Source organism: Chiloscyllium plagiosum, unplaced genomic scaffold, assembly GCF_037043375.1.
Source record: "Chiloscyllium plagiosum isolate Xiang-an unplaced genomic scaffold, Cpla_swu_hap1 HiC_scaffold_8, whole genome shotgun sequence".
In the NCBI taxonomy this organism is placed as follows: domain Eukaryota; kingdom Metazoa; phylum Chordata; class Chondrichthyes; order Orectolobiformes; family Hemiscylliidae; genus Chiloscyllium; species Chiloscyllium plagiosum.
In genome coordinates this window covers 36,025,793-36,039,756 of record NW_028270146.1, presented here as the reverse complement: position 1 = coordinate 36,039,756, position 13,964 = coordinate 36,025,793, and positions in this window count along the sequence as shown.

Genomic DNA, 13,964 nt, shown 5'->3' with positions numbered 1-13,964 from the left:
TCTCTGGGTGAAGAAGTTTCTCCTCATCTCTGTCCTAAATGGTCTACCCCGTATTTTAAGCTGTGTCCTCCGGTTCGGCACTCACCCATCAGCGGAAACGTTTCCTGCCTCCAGAGTGTCCAATCCTTCAATAATCTTATATGTCTCAATCATATCCCCTCTCAGTTTTCTAAACTCAAGGGTATACAAGCCCAGTCACTCCAGTCTTTCAGCGTAAGGTAGTCCCGCCATTCCAGGAATTGACCTCGTGAACCTACGCTGCACTCCCTCAATAGCCAGAATGTATTTTCTGAAATTTGGAGACCAGAACTGCACACAGTACTTCAGGTGTGGTCTCACCACGGCCCTGTACAGCTGCAGAAGAATCTCTTCGCTTCTATACTCAATCCCTCTTGTTATGAAGGTCAGCATGCTGTTAGCCTTCTTCACCACCTGCTGTACCTGCATGCTTACCTTCATTGACTGGTGCACAAGAACACCCAGATCTCTTTGTACTGCCCCTTTACCTAAATTGATTCCATTTAGGTAGTAATCTGCCTTCCTGTTCTTGCAACCAAAGTGGATAACCATACATTTATCCACATTAAACTGTATCTGCCGTGCATCTGACCACTCACCTAACTTGTCCAGGTCACCCTGTAATCTCCTAACATCCTCATCACATTTCACCCTGCCACCCAGCTTAGTATCATCAGCAAATATGCTAATGTTATTACTAATACCATCTTCTATATCATTAACATATATTGTAAAAAGCTGCGGTCCCAGTACTGATCCCTGCGGTACCCCACTGGTCACTGCCTGCCATTCCGAAATGGAGCCGTTTATCACTACTCTTTGTTTCCTATCAGCCAACCAACTTTCAATCCAAGTTAGTACTTTGCCCCCAATACCATGCGCCCTAATTTTGCTCACTAACCTCCTATGTGGGACTTTATCAAAAGCTTTCTGAAAGTCCAGGTACACTACATCTACTGGATCTCCCTCGTCCATCTTCAGAGTTACATCCTCAAAAAATTCCAGAAGATTAGTCAAGCATGATTTCCCCTTCATAAATCCATGCTGACTCTGACCTATCCTGTTACTACTATCCAGATGTGTCGTAATTTCATCCTTTATAGTAGACATCAGCATCTTTCCCACCACTGAAGTCAGACTAACTGGTCTATAATTTCCTGCTTTCTCTCTCTCACCTTTCTTAAAAAGTGGGACATTAGCCATCCTCCAATCCGCAGGAACTGATCCCGAATCTATCAAACTCTGGAAAATAATCACCAGCGCATCCACGATTTCTCGAGCCACCTCCTTCAGTACCCTGGGATGTAGACCATCAAGTCCCGGGGACTTATCAATCTTCAGACCTAACAGTCTTTCCAACACCAATTCCTGGCAAATATAAATTCCCTTAAGTTCAGGTCCTTCAGCCACTGTTACCTCAGGGAGATTGCTTGTGTCTTCCCCAGTGAACACAGATCTGAAGTAACAATTCAATTCTTCTGCCATTTCTTTGTTCCCTGTAATATATTCCTCTGTTTCTGTCTTCAAGGGCCCAATTTTAGTCTTAACCATTTTTTTGCCTTTCACATACCTAAAAAAGCTTTTACTATCCTCCTTTATATTTTTGGCCAGTTTACCTTCGTACCTCATTTTTTCTCTGTGTATTTCCTTCTTAGTAATCCTCTGTTGTTCTTTAAAAGCTTCCTAGTCCTCTGTTTTCCCACTTATCTTTGCTATGTTATACTTTTTCTCTTTTAACTTTATATTTTTCTGAACTTCCCTTATCAGCCACGGCATCCCATGCCTCCTCCTGGGATCTTTCTTCCTTTTTGGAATGAACTGACCCTTCATCTTCTGCATTATACACAGACATATCCGCCATTGTTCCTCCACTGTCATCCCTGCTAAGGTATTGCACCATTGAACTTTGGCCAGCTCCTCCCTCATAGCTCCATAGTTCCCTTTATTCAACTGAAATATTGTCACTTCCGATTGTACCCTCTCCCTCTCAAATTGCAGATTGAAGCTTATTGTATTATGGTCACTACTTCCCAATGGCTCCTTCACTTCGAGGTCCCTGATCAATTCTGGTTCATTGCACAATACCAGATCCAGAATTGCCTTCTCCCTGGTAGGCTCCAGCACCAGCTGTTCTAAGAATCCATCTCTGAGGCACTCCACAAAGTCTCTTTCTTGAGGTCCAATACCATCCTGATTCTCCCAGTCTACCTGCATGTTGAAATCCCCCATAACAACTGTAGTAACATCTTTGCGACAGGCTAATTTCAGCTCCTGATTCAACTTACATCTGACATCCAGACTACTGTTTGGGGGCCTGTAGATAACTCCCAAGAGGGTCTTTTTACCCTTAGAATTTCTCAGCTCTATCCATACTGACTCTACATCCCCTGATTCTAGGTCCCCCCACGCAAGGGACTGAATATCATCCCTTACCAACATGGCCACCCCACCCCCTCTGCCCGTCAGTCTGTCCTTACGAAAGCACATGTAGCCTTGAATATTCATTTCCCAGGCCCTGTCCACTTGAAGCCACGTCTCAGTTATCCCCACAATATCGTATCTGCCAATTTCCAAAAGAGCCTCAAGCTCACCCATCTTATTTCTAAGCAACATTCAAGCTTGGGCTGATAAGTGTTAAGTGTCAAGGCCGTACAAATGCCAAGTAATGACCATCTGCACTGACAGAGAGAGTGTCGAACCACCTTCCTTTGACATTCATCAGCAATAGGCAAAAGTGGGTACTGCAGATTCTGGAGATTAGAGTCAAGATTAGAGTAGTGTTAGAAAAGCACAGTAGGTCAGACAGCATCCAAGGTGCAGGAAAATCAATGCTTCGGGCAAAAACCCTTCATCAGGAATTCCTGAAATGCCAATTTTCCTGAACCATTGGTTGGAGTACAGTTACAGATTGTAGCACACCATACAGTACATTCATCTCTGAGTGTAGTGCAGCTAGTATAGAGGTTGTGCATGTGTCTAAAACGTCAATTTTCCTGCTCCTCGGATGCTGCCTGACCTGCTGTGCTATTCTAGCTCTACTCTATTCAACAGCAATATTTCACTGAATCCCTCTATCAACATCCAAGGAGTCACCATTGATCAGAAACTTCACTGGATCAATTATATACATTCTCCAGCTACCTGAGAATTTGTGTTCCCAAGAACACATTTTTAAAATGTGCATTCAGTGTGCATATGTGTGTGGAGACTGCATGTTGGGGCCAGTTTCTTCTGACTTTGGACTGAGATATGATGACAAACCTGGACTGTAACATTTATTTGTCGAAATGGAATTAGAGATGAAGTGTCAAGACTGATGTCAGAAGATTTCAACTGGAACAGAGTTTTCTGTCTTCATGTGGTGCATACATTCGAAGACAGCTATTGGTATCCATCCATGCCAAGTTACATGAAATGCTCACATGTGATGATAAAAACTGGTGTGTAAATGATGACATTGTATGGCCTGGCATAACAGGGTACTTTACTCACTACCCACTCACTAAATTCCATAAAATGTTTCCATTACTTCATAATAATGTCGTAACCAGATATTTTTGATTTCCCTTCACTGTAACCCTGGATTCAATTTACTTATGTTTTTAAAAATGTCCTCTCCAAACTTTGCTTTTTAAAAATGTTTTAGAATGTGTTATTCCCATGATAACTATTAAAAAATCCTCCTATTACCTCGAGAGGTGTACTCCTGGGAATCACAAATTAACTTGCCAGTTTTCTTTCTCCTGAAGGGAAGTGTCATCATTCTATGTAATATTCCAAATGGAAATTAAATCAAGTCTGCTGAAGCTGATTGAGATTTCATATCATTTCTAATTCCTTCCAGATATCCTCAGATTGCAGTTTGGAATGGCATATATTTTACATTCTCTCATGTTCAAATAATATGCTTCCATTTTCAAGGACCTAAGTCCCTTTTCAACTTTTACAGATGCACCATAGAAAGCATTCTATCTGGCTGTTTGGCAACTGAAGTTACAGAATTACAGAAAGTTGTGTGCACAGCCCAGACCATCACAGAAGCCAACTTCCTGTCCATGGACTCCATTTACATTTCTTGTTGCAATGGGAAGGCTGCTAGCATCATCAAAGACCCCTCCCACCCTGATAATGCTCTCTTCCAACCTCTTCCGTTAGGCAGAAAATACAGAAGCTTAACACACACACCAACAGATTCAAGAACAGCAGCTTCCCTGCTATTGGTACATTGCGAAATGAACCTAATTTCAAATAATGTTGATCTTGCTTTGTGCACCTCCTATGCTGTTGTAACTCTGTCTACCTTACTCTGTCTAAGCACCCTATGATCTTTATGTCCTTGTTTGATATGATTTGTCTGCACTGCTCACAAAACAAAGCTTTACACTGTACTTAAGTATATGTGACCACAATAAATTAAACCAAATCATATCAAATTTATGGTTGTTATTAGTTGAAATTGCATTAAAGGCAGTAGATTCTACTCATTTGGATGAATTATTTTGGTGGTTCTAAGTCGATGACCACAATAGTCTCCTGAAGACAGCTTGATTGTTTACAGGAATTGGGAAATATAAGATAGAATTCTCAAAATATCTCCAGAATTGACCTCAATTTGTTATCCAGCTGATTGCATTTCTGGGGCAGGAATGGTTTTAATGGTGGAAACAACTACACCACACAGATGGGTCCACCTTGATAGATCAACTTGCCTTTCAATAAATTTTATGTATTTGGTATAATTTAGATCAGCTAGGAAACGTTATATCCAGTCCACCAGAATTCAATTTTTTAAAGATAGATGTGACAATGTCAACCAGTGCCTTCCAGCATCGCACTTAAATACTTCTGCTTTTCTTTTTCAAGTTGCATGGTAGTGTCTTCCAACCCTGGCCTGAAAACCTCAGTGCATTGCCGATTATTACTATGTACTGTTTTGCTATTAATCTTAAGCTAAAAATCACACAACACCAGGTTATAGTCCAACAGGTTTAATTGGAAGCACACTAGCTTTTGGAGCGATGCTCCTTCATCAGGTGATAGTGGAGGGCTCGATCGTAACACAGAATTTATAGCAAAAATTTACAATGTGATGTAACTGAAATTATACATTGAAAAATTGATTGTCTATTAAGCTTTTCATATGTTAGAATACAGTGATAGTTTCACTTCTTTCGTATGTAAATCACAAAACCTTTTTTTAAAAGTTGCATTCTCGGATTAGCTGTTAACAATGGTGATAGCTAGACAATATGTTGAAGGTGTTGGCCCCCTGTGTTCTCTGTCTATGCCATGATGTTTAGATTGATTCTAATCTAAAAAGTGAGATAACGGAGTTTTACATAAATTCATGCAGTTTTTGAGCTCAGAGTTCTACATGAATGCATGCAGTTTTTAAGCAAAGTACAATGTAACTCTGCAAGTACAAATTCACCCCACAAAATATATGTGTGCATGTGGGTCTTTGTCTGACTGTTTGTGTCTATCTGTCTGGGGTAGGGGTTGTAAGTGTGTGTGTGTGTGTGTGTAGTGAGTGCAGAGTGTCTTAAGTCTGTGAGGGGGTGCATGTGTGAGTGTGGGAGTGTTTGTGTCTATACGGGTGTGTGTGGGTGTCTGTGTGCCTGTCTGTGTGTACCTGTGTCCATGTGTATGTGAGAGTGTGTGTGTGTGTAGGAACATCTGTGTGTGTACAGTGCAATGGTGATCACCTGTAATATGACATGAACACAAGGTCCAGGTTGAGGCCCTCCCTACCTGTAATGTGACATGAACCCAAGGTCCCGGTTGAGGCCCTCCCTATGGGTACCCACAGGGAGGGCCTCAACCTGGACCTTGGGTTCATGTCACATTACAGGTGATCACCATTGCACTACACACACACAGATATTCCTACACACACACACTCTCACATACACACGGACACAGGTACACACAGACGCACACACAGACACCCACACACACCCTTATAGACACACACACTCCCACACTCACACATGCACCGCCTCACAGACTTAAGACACTCTGCACTCACTACACACACACACACACACACACACACACACACACACACACACACACTTTCTCACACTCACAACCCCCACCCCAGACAGACAGACACACACAGACAAAGACCCCACATGCACACATATCTTTTGTGGGGTGAATTTGTACTTGCAGAGTTACATTGTACTTTGCTTAAAAACTGCACGCATTCATGTAGAACTCTGAGCTCAAAAACTGCATGAATTTATGTAAAACTCTGTAATCTCACTTTTTAGATTAGAATCAATCTAAACATCATGGCATAGACAGAGAACACAGGGGGCTAACACCTTCACCTCCAAACGGACCCCACCACCAAGGATATATTTCCCTCCCCTCCCCTATCAGCATTCCGTAAAGACCACTCCCTCCGTGACTCCCTCGTCAGATCCACACCCCCCACCAACCCAACCTCCACTCCCGGCACCTTCCCCTGCAACCGCAGGAGGTGCAAGACTTGCGCCCACACCTCCCCCCTCACCTCCCTCCAAGGCCCCAAAGGAAACTTCCATATCCACCACAGATTCACCTGCACCTCCACACACATCATCTATTGCATCCTCTGCACCCGATGTGGCCTCCTCTATATTGGGGAGACAGACTGGCTACTTGCGGAGCGTTTCAGAGAACACCTCTGGGACACCCGGACCAACCATCCCAACCACCCTGTGGCTCAACACTTCAACTCCCCCTCCCACTCCACCAAGGATATGCAGGTCTTTGGACTCCTCCATCGCCAGACCACAACAACACGACGGTTGGAGGAAGAGCGCCTCATCATCTGCCTAGGAACTCTCCAACCACAAGGGATGAACTTGGATTTCACCAGTTTCCTCATTTCCCCTCCCCCCACCTTGTCTCAGTCAAATCCATCGAATTCAACACCGCCTTCCTAACCTGCAATCTTCTTCCTGACCTCTCTGCCCCCACCCCAGTCTGACCTATCATCCTCACCTTGACCTCTTTCCACCTATCACATTTCCGACACCCCTCCCCCAGGTCCCTCCTCCCTAGCTTTTATCTTAGCCTGCTGGACAAATTTTACTCATTCCTGAAGAAGGGCTTATACCCGAAACGTCGATTCTCCTGTTCCCTGGATGCTGCCTGACCTGCTGCGCTTTTCCAGCAACACGTTTTCAGCTCTGATCTCCAGCATCTGCAGACCTCACTTTCTCCACCTTCAACATATTGTCTAGCTATCACCATTGTTAACAGCTAACCCGAGAATGCAACTTCTAAAAAAAGGTTTTGTGATTTACACATGAAAGAAGTGAAACTATCACTGTATTCTAACAGATGAAAGGCTTAACAGACAATCAATTTTTCAATGTATAATTTCAGTTACATCACACTGTAAATTTTTGCTATAAATTCTGTGTTACGATCGAGCCCTCCACTATCACCTGATGAAGGAGCATCGCTCCAAAAGCTAGTGTGCTTCCAATTAAACCTGTTGGACTATAACCTGGTGTTGTGTGATTTTTAACTTTGTACACCCAAGTCCAACACTGGCATCTCCAAATCAATCTTAAGCTAGTTATCATTGTTCTTTCTACTCAGCCTTGCATGAGTGTGAGTATGCAATTTACATCCATTGTTTTTGGTTCTTGATGTTCATATGAAATGTAATTAAGTTGCTTTCAGAGAGACGATGCAGTTCTGATGAGTCGAAAGGGTTCTTCCTGTGCTGCTAAATTCTACATTTATGACAATAGACAATAGACAATAGACAATAGGTGCAGGAGTAGGCCATTCAGCCCTTCGAGCCTGCACCGCCATTCAATATAATCATGGCTGATCATTCCTAATCAGTATCCTGTTCCTGCCTTATTTCCATAACCCTTGATTCCACTATCTTTGAGAGCTCTATCCAACTCCTTCTTAAATGAATCCAGAGAGTGGGCCTCCACTGCCCTCTGGGGCAGAGCATTCCACACAGCCACCACTCTCTGGGTGAAGAAGTTTCTCCTGAGCTCTGTCCTAAATGGTCTACCCCGTATTTTTAAGCTGTGTCCTCTGGTTCGGCACTCACCCATCAGTGGAAATATGTTTCCTACTGCCAGAGTGTCTAATCCTTTCATAATCTTATACGTCTCAATCAGATCCCCTCTCAACCTTCGAAACTCAAGGGTATACAAGCCCAGTCGCTTCAGTCTTTCAGTGTAAGATGGTACATGTTGTGCCCAAAATGACTTGGTGATTACCAACAGCAGTACAAAATATAGTACTTATAGAGGGAGCTGATGGCCTAATGGTACTATTGCTGAACTGTTAATTCAGAAATCCAAATAATGTTCTGTGGTCAAGAGTTCATATCCACTCCCCACCCATGGCAGATGGTGGAATTTGAATTCCATGGCCATTAAATGATTGTTGGAAAAACCTACCTGGTTCACTAATGTCCTTTAAGAGAAGGAAATGCATCCTTACTTGGTCTGGACTACATGTGACTCCACACCCACAGCAATGTGGTTGACTCTTCCCTGCCATCTGGGATGGGTGATAAATGCTGGTGATGCCTTCATCCAGTAAATAAGTGTTTTAAAGCAACTATATGCAGGTTAGGGTTGAGTGGCAATGAGATGAGAAAAGGTTGTTGAAAGATTTTTACCTCTTGTCTCACACATCCAAAAATGGTTGCACTTTCAGGAATTAGAAAAAGGCTTGCTATTCATTTTGCAGTTTTAAAAAATTTACAAGGACACATGCACAACCTCTATACTAGCTGCATTATACTAGAGATGAATTAACTGTATAGTGTGCTACAATCTGTAACTGTACTACAGCCAATGAATTGGCAATGGTTCAGTGTGTTTGGCAGTGAAAGCAAGAATATCTAAGGAAAATTGTATCCTTGGGTCAGGGTTGCAAACTTAAATGTTACAGCTGAATTAGTAATTATATGTAAGTGCAGAAAATGGGAAGTAATTTAGTTTACTTGAATTCTACACACAAATGCATTTACATCAAGCTGAGTGTATTTAGAAAATCCATAATTTTCTATTTGTTCAAATGTGAGTCATCCTTGGTATGATAACAGAATTTCTATTTGTAGCAAATGCTTACATTGTAGCTATGGTAAAATCTATCAACCTTGTTATCACCTCGTGTGTCACATCTCAGGTACAACACAGACTATCCAACTATGTACAGTTCTGAAGAGCATTTTAACTATGAAAAGGAGAACAGTTATGATTTTGTTTTAGGTGAACTAATGATTGTATCTGGCTTTATGAGGAGATATCATTCGGCAACATTGCACTTTCAAAGCTGCAGCCATGAAATGTGCTAGACATTCGGTGAACAATGAGGAACTATTTAAGGGACAACATGCTTCATAATTTATGCCAACAGGAACATTTTTAACTGGTTGTTTTAGGTTTTTGCAATGGAAATCTTCTCTACCTAAGTAAGGATTTTCCAATTCTCACTTTGCAGAAATGTGTTTGTCATTATTATAAGCTCAATCACTGAAATTGTTATTTGTTCAACTGTTGATGTTTTGATTGGCTTATTTGATCTATCATCACAGTTGTGATATATTTGAGCCATTTTTGAAATGTCTTGTTTGAATACAATTATTAGGGTTGAATGAGAAATTATTTTATCTAAAATCTTTCAAGAAACTTGAAACAAACAAATATGAAGCAGTAAATTAAAATGGAGAACAGCCATTTATCCAAGACCGACTCACATTCCAGGTTGTTTTATGAAGATAGGGCAGTAGGGATGCTGTGACTTAGTTATTGAATGTCACATAGAAGCAATAATGGGTTCAAACCTGCCATTGACCAGCTTGAGCAAGACCTTACAGTTAGTTACTATCCAGTAAATTGTGATTGGTTTAATGGAAATTGAGCATGTTTTATAATGCAAAGTTCTGTGTTTCCACTCTTAATCTTCCTTTTTCAGCTATTTGCTGCATTATTTTCAGTGAATACTAATATGTAGAAAAGGAGAAAAATATACAGCTTAAAGAATTAAAGAATTAATGGCTTTTCTATAGAACACTAGTCTGTCTGTTTATGGTCTTGAGCATTATTTTAGGTACTGGATTCATTGAAAGGAATTGGTGCCTTTATTTGATGAATTCTTTTATTAGCAGTCCTCGTACATTTTTTTACTTCATTTGACATTTTTGCTGTTTTACTACTAGTGATAAAACTACAGATCATAAAGCTCAATCCTATCTTAACAATTAAGCAAAATGTACAAAGAAATGGACACCACCATTCAAACTAATAAGGATAGTCAAAAAAGAGGTCAGAAGATAAGAATAGTAATGAGAAGCTGGCCACAGCACAACAGAAAGCAACAGGAGGAAAGGCAAGTTAGTAGAGTACTGAGGTGGGGAAAAGCATTGGAGAGACAGAAGATACAGTTATTTAATACTGAAGTTCTGGCCTGAATAATAATTGAAAATGTTCTATGATGCATAAAAAAACTGACAAAATACAATGACTGTCAGTGGCAGAGGGAATGTTGGTTGTTAAGGGATTAGAATTCCTGTTATCTGACTTGGATGGGTTCTTCACAAAAACTATGTGCAGAAAGAGGCTGGCCATGTTACCCACTGCCTTCCTCTTCCTCCAACTTCTGCTCCTGTTCTTCAACAGGTTGCCACATAGCTAGAGGCAAGGGATAGCATGGCAGAGTTGAGCAACATATAGGCGATCACAAATCTTGATATCTGTCTATTGAGCACTGCAAGACTCCTCCAAAATGGTCCAAGCAGTGAAGTCATTGCTCTTGCAAAGCAATGGTCTGCTCTATTGCATTTTATGCAACTTGACTATTATTGTACACTTACTGGGTGTGGGTATACAGTTGTCACTGAGGGAAAACAGTCATGTCATTGACGACCATCCCTAGTTGTTCAGAAGCCAGCCAAAATGAATGCATCTTGACTACTATCAGGACCCTGGGCATGGCCTGCATGATTTAACACCTATGGTCCTGCATCATCTGGAATCCCTTTTGGTTCTGGTGTTGAATAGAGTTGATATGTAACACTCAATCAGCAATACATATATAATCACCTATCACCACAGGAAAACTTGAAATCTAAGTGAAGTCACATGCTCACTCCACTTACTTCTCTCTGGCAGTAGAACATATAAGCATATGTATACATTAGGAGAAGGTGCAAGCCATTTGGCTTCTCAGCTTCCTCTCCCCATTCAATTATCTCATGGCTAATCAGATTGTGGTGTCAACTTCACATTTCCACTTACTTCCAATCACCTTTGAGTCCCTTGTTAGTCAAAAAACTACCTATCTCTGCCTTAAAATAGTCAATGAATCTGCCTCCACAGCTCTCTGGGGAAATAAATAAAAATACCTTGATTTGAATAAAGTTAAAAATCACACAACACCAGGTTATAGTCCAACAGGTTTAATTTGAGGCACACTAGCTTTCGGAGCCTTGCTCCTTCATCAGATGGTTGTGAGTAGTGACAACCACCTGATGAAGGAGCGGTGCTCTGAAAGCTAGTGCTTCAAATTAAACCTGTTGGACTATAACCTGGTGTTGTATGATTTTTAACTTTGTACACCCCAGTCCAACACCGGCATCTCCAAATCTTGATTTGAATAGACTGTCTCAGTGACCTACCTCCCTTACACAAAAGTAAATGCTAAATTGTATGTTAATGCAAATATCTCAAACTTTAGTCTAGAAGGAGCTCGATGCCTGAGGTTTCATTTTTATGGACATCTTCACAATAATGACCATGTGATTCACATTCCCTGCACTGATGGTACAGTTGTGGCTGCAGAAGGTAACAGTTTTCAGTTGCGGGATCATTAATGAAACATAAATAGTTCACATATTGTTTTTCACCGAGGTTTAGTTGTGAGAGTTGCTTCCTGAACAACAGGAATGTGTATGGCTTCTACTGAGAACCCTACTTCTTCCTCTCTCCTCTACACGTCCTGTCCCTGGAAGATTCCCTCCAAAACCTTGCCCACCACTGATGTTAGGTGCACTGTTCTATAGTTCTCTGGTTTGTTCTTACTACCCTTTTTAAACAGTGGCACCACATTAGCCAACTCCAATCTTCTGGCACCTCATCTGTGACTATTAATGATACAAATATCTTAGCATGGGGCCCAGCAATCACTTCCCCAGCTTCCCACAGAGTTCTGGAGAACACCTGATCAGGTCCTGGGGGTTTATCTACTTTTATCTACATCCAGCACTTCCTCCTCTGTAATATGGACACTTTTCAAGATGTCACCATCAATTTCCCTACATTCTATATCTTTCATGTCCTTTTCCACAGGAAACACTGATGCAAAATACTCATTTACTATCTCCTCCATCTCCTGTAGTTCCACACAAAGGCCGCCTTGCTGATCTCTAATGGACCCTATTCTCTCCCTAGTTACCCTTTTGTCCTTAATGTATTTGTAAAAATCCTTTATACTCTTCTAAGGATTCACTCGATCTATCTTGTCTATACCTGACATATGCTTCCTTCTTTTTCTTAACCAGCCTTTCCTTTCACTGTAACAGAAATATACAGTATCTGGACTCTCGTTATCTCATTTCTGAAGGCTTCCCATTTTCCAGCCGTCCCTTTACTTGCGAACATCTGTCCCCAATCAGCTTTTGAAAGTTCTTGTCAAGAGTGTGGTTCTGGAAAGGCACAGCAGGTCAGGCAGGAATTCCTGATGAAGGGGTTTTGCCCGAAACATTGATTTTCCAGCTCCTCGGATGCTGCCTGACTCTAAGCGAGTCAAACAGTCAGGGCAGACACAGACAAAGCAGAGAACAAGGTAGGACTGATAAATTAAACTGCATTTATTTCAATGCAAGAGGCCTAACAGGGAAGGCAGATGAACTCAGGGCATGGTTAGGAACATGGGACTGGGATATCATAGCAATTACAGAAATGTGGCTCAGGGATGGACAGGACTGACAGCTTAATGTTCCAGAATACAAATGCTATAGGAAGGATAGAAAAGAAGCAGGCCAGGCAGCATCCGAGGAGCAGGAGAATCGACGTTTCAGGCATAAGCCCTTCTTCAGGAATTCAGATTCTTGAAGAAGGGCTTATGCCCGAAATGTCGATTCTCCTGCTCCTCGGATGCCGCCTGGCCTGCTGTGTTTTTCCAGCACCACATTTTTCAACTCTGGTCTCCAGCATCTGCGGTCTTCACTTTCTCCAAGGATAGAAAAGAAGTCAAGAGAGGAGGGGGAGTGGCATTTTTGATAAGGGACAGTATTACATCTGTACTGAGGGAGGATATTCCCGGAAATACATCCAGGGAGGTTACTTGGGTGGAACTGAGAAATAAGAAAGGGATGATTACCTTATTGGGATTGTACTATAGACCCCTAATAGTCAGCAGGAAATTGAGTTATGTGTAAGAATAATAGGGTGGTTATGGTAGGGAATTTTAACTTTCCAAACATAGACTGGGACTACCATAATGTTAAGGGTTTTAAATGGAGAGGAATTTTCTGAGTCAGTATGTTAATGTTCCTATGAGAAGTCTGTGGGAAACTAGGGAAGTGATTGCTGGGCCCCTTGCTGAGATACTTGTATCATTGATAGTTGCTGGTGAGGTGCCGCAAGACTGGAGGTTGGCTCATGTGGTGCCTCTGTTTAAGAAAGGTGGTAAAGACAAGCCAAGGAACTATAGACTGGCGAGTCTGATGTCAGTAGTGAACAAGTTGTTGGAGGGAATCCTGAGGGACAGGATGTACATGTATTTGGAAAGGCAAGGACTGATTAGGGATAGCCAACATGGCTTTGTGCATGGAAAATCATGTCTCCCAAACTTGATTGAGTTTTTTGAAGAAGTAACAAAGAGGATTGATGAGGGCAGAGTGGTAGACGTGATCTATATGGAATTCAGTATGGCGTTCGACAAGATTCCCCATGGCATACTGGTTAGCA